The following is a 7,211-nucleotide window of genomic DNA, read 5'->3' on the forward strand; positions in this document are numbered from 1 at the left end:
GAGCACTTCATGGCAGAAGTTTGCCCAATGGAAAAATTAAATAGATTCAAATTTTTTAAATTAATTTATTTATTTTGAGGAAGAGAGAGAGAGAGTGTGTGTGTGTGTGCGCGCGCGCACGCGCGCGCAAGAGAGAGAGACAGAGAGAGGGTGGGGGGAGGGGCAGAGAGAGAGAGAGAGAGAGAGAGAGAGAGAGAACCCCAAGCAGGCTCTGAGCTATCAGCAGGGAGCCTGATCTGGGACTCAAACCCATAAACCCTAAGATTATGAACTGAGCTCAAATCAAGAGTTGGTCACTTAACTGACTGAGCCACCTGGGTGCCCTAAATAGATATTTTAAAAAGCACATATTTTGGGGGGCGCTTGGGTGTCTCAGTTGATTAAGTGTCTGACTCTTAATTTCAGCTCATGTCATGATCTCACGGTTCATGGGTTTGAACCCCACATCGGGCTCCCTGCTGATAGCTGAGTGTTCTTGGGATTCTCTCGCTGTCTCTGCACTCCTCCTCTCTGTCCCACTCCCCCATTCTCTATCTCTATCTCTCTCAAACAAAAAACAAAAAACAAACAGAAACCATGTTTTTATACAACAGGAAATATCGCTTCTCGGCCTTTTGGCTAAGATGAAGTGTAGTATCTGTTCTTATCCATTTAATATACAGCAGGAAATATATATTGGATAATTAAAATATGTTAGGTAATATGGCAAGCACTGCAATATGGCATTTCTTTCATTCCTGGACAAAAAAACAAATCTTGAAGTATATAATCCTCAGTGCAAATGAATAAGTTAAGTCAGAGAAGTTTACCAACATCGTGTAACCAGTAAAAGAATGGAGACCCACGGTGATTAATAAATTTGTCCAAGGTCAGTCAATATTTAAAGACTAAAACTTGAACCTATTAAAATTAACCATAACAGAAATAAACATGAAGCCACAATTTGTATTTAAATAGAGATAAGAAAGAAAGGTGAAATTAAGACATAAACTGAGCCATGTTTAATTATACCTTGTGGAGTTGCTTATTTATGAGGAGGGAAGTTTTTTTTTGTTGTTGTTGTTTTTACATTAAAGTTGCCATACCAAGAAGTGGACCAGTGCAAGTATGATGCTCAAAATATGGTCAATAGTAATTTTTTTCATATATAATGAGGCATCATTTCTATTTCTGGGAATGGAAAATCTCTAATGATAATCTTCACAAAATTAATAATAAACAAAGTAACGAACAATATATAAAAATATTCTCTGAAGAAAGGGCATTTAACTGAAATGAGAAGAGCTCTATCCTTGTTTATGTTCAAATATGTGGTAGTACCTCAAATGAAAGAGGAAATATATTGTTAGTGGCACAGAATCTGGACTAAGGGTAGAAACTGTAAGAGGATGGATATTAGTCATTAGAAAATTGCTAAGCCATGCACGAAAACCTCTCAGAAACTGTTTAAGACAGAATAATATATTAGAAAAGAGATCAAATCAATTGAGGGCAAGATGAAACTCTATTTTGATGAACTCGGACAGATAATATTAAATGAAGAGAACAATAATTGGAAAGGAGAGAAATTCCATATGACTAAATCAAATATAAATTCCAGATGTGAACAATCAAAACAAATATGAAAATCATATTTTAAGAAATCTTTTAAGACTTTAAGCTCTACAGTGCATTTAGATAGAATTTCATGTTTTTTCCTACTTACTACAGTTCATACACACTTTATTTTGTAAGCATAAGAATACTGTATCTTACAACTAAAGAAACATGTCAAGGGCACATTTACTGGCATGAATGTAACTCTAAACTCTTGGCAGAGAGTGAGAAAGCAAAACCCTTAAATAGGGAGGGCAATTTTGCTAACCATTTAGGATGAAAATGAAATGGAGGTTAAGATTCTGTTGCTCCATGAAGAAATCAGTTTTCAAGTGCCCTTCATAGTATGAACACTTCTCATGGCTATCATAATTCAACATAGGGATTTTTCCATTAATGTCCTCAAAAAAAATTTCATATGAAGCTTAAAACAACAGTGAGGACAATATATGGAGTCAGGTTTATTGAGTTAAGTTAAATTAATTTCCAATAGTTAATATTAATAATTAAGTTAATTAATATTAACTAATGTAAGGGTGGTTGTAATTTCAATTTTGCATTATCAGATACTCCTTACAATTATTCATAAGTCATAGGACAGGCTGTGGAAAGGAATTTGCTTATGTCTTATGAAATCTATATTTAGCTGTGAAGCACTAAGTGTTGTTTTGTTTTAATCAGCTTAGGTAACTGGACAGTACATATACTTAACTGGAGGGCTAGACATCACCTTGGAAAGGAATGACCTGTGTAGAGCTCCAGGACTTTCCTTAGCAGAAACTAAAGTCAAAGATCTACTTGAGCGACAATGGTCTAGTCAGGACACTTCCGTTTCTATTCTGAATGCCACGATCATCCTTACTGCTGTGATGTCAAGTCCTCCAAATGTCCCTGCTTCTTGTATCACATGCTCAAGTAAAAATGTCCCAGCTGGAGTATCAGATTGAACTAATTGTAGGTAACTTGCCTACACACTGGCTGCCAGGGTTTGAATGGAGAGGGATTTTTTTTCCTTCCCATAGTAGGAGAGAGCAAAAGGCAGCACAAGATCATATACACAATGGGAATTTCTATCCAAATAGGAAAGATTAATGCTATAGGATCACAAATAAAACCAATAAGTGAACTAACCAGTCAAGTATTAAAATGATACATTAATCTTTTATTGTAAAACAATTAATACAGGAAAAATCACATGGTATCCTGAGTCCAGATGTTGAGAGCTCTTGATAAACAATACTCTGATAATGTAATGGGGTACTCTGGATGAATGAGTGAACCACATAGGTGGGAATTCTAAATTAGTCAATTACTAGATTTCTTCTAACATTTTTCTAATTTTTTTTAGATTTTTCTCCTATAATTGCAAAGGCATATTAGTATTTAAATTTACTTTCCTTCATCTCAGTACCACTTAATAAAATTACTGATGATTTCCTCTTTACTTTTACTCAGTATACTTGTTGACTTTGCTGGGAAATAGCATAACACATAGAAAGGGAAATTGATTCAGCAGGCACCCAAAATCCACGAAATGTCAACTGAATTTACAAACAGGAAGAGGATGAATTCCATAACCTCTAGTCCTTGGAACAGTCCTTGTAGGAAAGTGCTCAGAGAAGGTCAGGTAGTACAATATTCCTAATTGTATTTATTTAAAACAGCAGCATTTGTTGAGTGTAATACAAGTTAAGTATGGTGAAACTCTTAATCAGCTGGCTCTAATAACAAATTTATCCAGAATCTAAGCCTCTGCCTCCTTTGCCTCTTTATACTTTCTTGGCTTCTGCGTAGGTCTAACAATGTATCTACTGATGGAAACTTTAGAGTGTATATTTCCATTTTCTTTTCTTTTCCGTGGCAATGGGGATGATAGTAGGAAACATTTGGTGTCTTACTATAGGGACCTTTAACATTTTTAGTCATATACTCTTAAAATAATTTTGTAATTTATGTGCCTTTATCACTTTCTTAGTTTGGCATGCACAGTTGTTAAGCTAAGTTTAAATATTCCCAAAGGATGTGATCTCCAATATATTGTAAATATATTTCTCCTAGAAACAAAAGCCTTAAGGCATTCAGTGAAGGGCAGAAAAACTTGTTGCCTTGGGCACAGGTAAAGGTAGACTCCAGCTGGTAGGGTAGGAGTGGGGTGAAGAAGGAGTGGAGAGATCTTCCTACTTACAGGAGAGTGGCAAAACAAATAAACAAACAAAACATTTTTGACCCACTGGAGGAAGGCAGAATCCCTAAATCCTCATTGGACATATAATCAGGGACACCTTGCCTCAGAGGGTAAATGGGAACAACAGAGAACAATCCAACCCCTTCCATACCTTAAACCAGAAACCTAGTAAGTCTCAAGTAACAGGTAACTAGGGCAGCAGTCTACAGCTAGAGAAGGGTCAAGCCTGTAGGGAATGAACCTCTCGAGGTACGGATGAGACGAAAGATTTGAAGCCGATGGAGAAGTCACAGAAAACGCCTAAGAAAAAGGGAATGAAAACCTCTAGAAAGTCCAAGCCAGGCTAACCACAGAAGAATGTAGACAGCAGCAGAGGTAAATGCTGAGCGTGCTTTAGTAGGTCTGCGTCACAGTTCAGGAATCCAGAGCCTAGGAAACTTTAGACCTTAAAACAGGGCTAATGGTAAGTTTGGCCAAACTTTGCTTCAGAAGTTTTGTTTTTGTTTGGTTGGGTTTTGTGTCGTTGTTGTTCGTTTTTATGATCAGAAAACAAATCTATCTTCTGTCCTGATGGGAGACTCTAAAGCTGTCTTTCAAGACTATTTGGTCTGTAGACATCCTTAAAAAATAGTTCAAAACAGAAGATGTTTCCTACTCACAAGTGCAGGAACACAAGAAACCCATGAAGAATTGTCTCCCAACATCCTATTGCATTAGGTTATTTCTACCAGCAATTTGTCTGTTAAATCAATCTATGTGGATGAAGGAATCAGTAGTTACTTTTATTGTGGAGTGGTATTTCATTTTATCAATATGCCTCAATTTGTTTATTCATTCACCTTCTGGTTGACCCTTGTGTTGTTTTGCTTTTGGATATGATTTTTTTGTAATAGCTGCTATGAACATTCATGTACATATCTTCCTATAAGCATATGTTTTCATTATACCTCAATAAATACAGGGAGTGGAATTGCTCAGTCATATTATAAGTGTATGGTTAACATTATAAGAAACTTCCAACTTCTTTTCCAAAGAGGTGGCACCATTCTAGGCAGCAGTGCGTGAAATTTCAAGTTGACCCGTATCTTCATTATCACTTGGAAATGCCAATGATGTGAATTCTAGCTATGGTACTGATTGTGAAATGATATTCCATCACGGTTTTAATTGGCTGTTCATATTGAGCAATTTTTCATGTGCTTATTTGCCATTCAGATAACTTCTTTTTTAATGTCTTTTGAAATCTCTTGCCTATTTAATATTGACTTGTCTTACTACTCTTTTGTAAGAGTTCTTTATAAAATTAAGAATACAAGTCATTTGTATGTTGTAAATATTTTCTCATAGACTGTATTTTGCCTTCTTCTTTTCTTGAGATCTCCTTTTGAATAGTGGTATCAGTTTTGAAGAAGTCCAGTTTATCATCATTTAATATTTATTGCTTTCTGAGTCCTGTCTACAAAATTTTCTCTTCTCTAATTGTTTACTTCTAGAAGTTTTTAGTTTCACCTTTTACACTTAAATATATAATATATTTTAAACTAATTGTCATTATAATGGGAGAATGGGTTCTCTTTCTCTATGTATGTATATGTGTCTATTTTTTTTTTTCCCCATTCAGATACCTAGCTGTCTTGGAATCAATTGTTGAAAGACAGTCATTTCCATTTTGAATTACTTTGGTGAATCTTTTCGAAATCAATTGACCATCTATATACAAGTCAATTTTTGTACTTTCCATTCTGTCATACTGTTTTATGTCTAACTTTATGGCCAAACCAAACTGTACTATTTACTGTAGTTTAATATTACATTATAAAATGAAGTAGCATATGTTCGTGAACTTTGTTTTTATTTTTAAATAAATTGTTTTGGTTATTTTGGGTCCTCTGTATTTCCACATAAATTCTAGAATTAGTTTCATGATTTTTAAAAAAGTAAAACAATGAAAAATCACTTACTGGTATTTTTATTAGAATCTCATTAACTCTACAGGTCAGTTTAGGTATAATGGACATTGCTACACTATTGATTTTTCTAATCAATGACATATCTCTTTCTATGACATTTTTCCTCATTTTTTCCAGCAGTTTTGGAGACATTAGAGGTCTTAAAAATATTTCATTCAATTTCTTTCTTAGTTGTTTTTAATTTTTCTTCATTTTTTACTTAGGTAAGATATATGTAAAACATTAAAATTTACCATTTTAACTATCTTCAAGTGTACAATTCTGTGGCACTAAGTACATTCACACTGTTGTGCAACCATCATCACCATCCATTTCCAGAATATTTTAAACATCCCAAGCTGAGACTCCATGTCCATTAACAATAATTCCCCATTTCCTCCTTTCCTCAGTCCATGCTAACCACGATTCTCCTTTGTGTTTCTCCTCTTTTCTATACTAAGTAATCCACATAAGTGGAATCATCCTCTAATCCATATAAGTAGAATCATCCACAATTTCAATATTTGTTCTAAGTCTGTATTATTTCACTTAGCATAATGCTTTCAGAGTCCATCCATATTGTAGCATGTATTGGAATTTCCTTTTATTTAAGGCTGAATAATATCCCATTGTACACATATGCCACCTTTTCTGTATCCATTCATCTGGGCATTTGTGTGGTTTACATCTTTTGGCTATTGTGAATAATGCTATGAACATTGGTGTAAAAATGTATAACTAGTTCTTATTTACTTTTTTTCTTTTCCTTTATTTTCTTTCCTTTTCTGTTTCTTTTTATTTATTTTTTAAAATAATTTATTGTCAAGTTAGATAACATACAGTGTAGTCTTGGCTTCAGCAGTAGATTACCATGAATCATCACTTACACATGACACCCAGTGCTCATCCCAATAAGTGCCCTCTTCAATGCCCATCATTAATTTTACTCCATCAACCCTCAGTTTGTTCTTTGTATTTAAGAGTCTCTTATAGTTTGTTTCTCTCTCTGTTTGTAACTTACTTTTCCTTCCCTTCTCCTATTGTCTCCTTTGTAAGTTTCTCAAATTCCTCATATGAGTGAAAACATATGATATCTGTCTTTCTCTGACTGACTTACTTCACTTAGCATAATACCCTCCAGTTCTATCCATGTTGTGGCAAATGGCAAGATTTCATCCTTTTAATCCCTGAGTAGTATTCCATTGTGTGTGTTTCTGTGTGTGTGTGTGTGTGTGTGTGTGTGTGTGTGTGTGTACCACATCTTCTTTATCCATTCATCAGTTGATGGACACCTGAGGACCTAAATGTGAGACAGAAAACCATCAAAATCCTAGAGGAGAAAACAGGCAACAACCTTTTTGACTTCATTCTCAGCAACTTCTTACTTGACATGTCTCTGAAGGCAAGGGAAATAAAAGCAATAATGAACTATTGGGACCTCATCAAGATAAAAACTTCTACACAGCAAAGGAAGCAATCAA

At 34.8% G+C, this 7,211-nt stretch overlaps 1 pseudogene; it reads left to right on the forward strand.

Moving 5' to 3' along the window:
- The first annotated feature begins 598 nt into the window (after positions 1-598).
- LOC132686994 (U2 spliceosomal RNA) lies at positions 599-731 on the forward strand (annotated as a pseudogene).
- Positions 732-7,211: the final 6,480 nt, after the last annotated feature.

Source organism: Panthera onca, chromosome F1 (genome assembly GCF_046562875.1).
Source record: "Panthera onca isolate mPanOnc1 chromosome F1, mPanOnc1 haplotype 2, whole genome shotgun sequence".
Lineage (NCBI taxonomy): Eukaryota > Metazoa > Chordata > Mammalia > Carnivora > Felidae > Panthera > Panthera onca.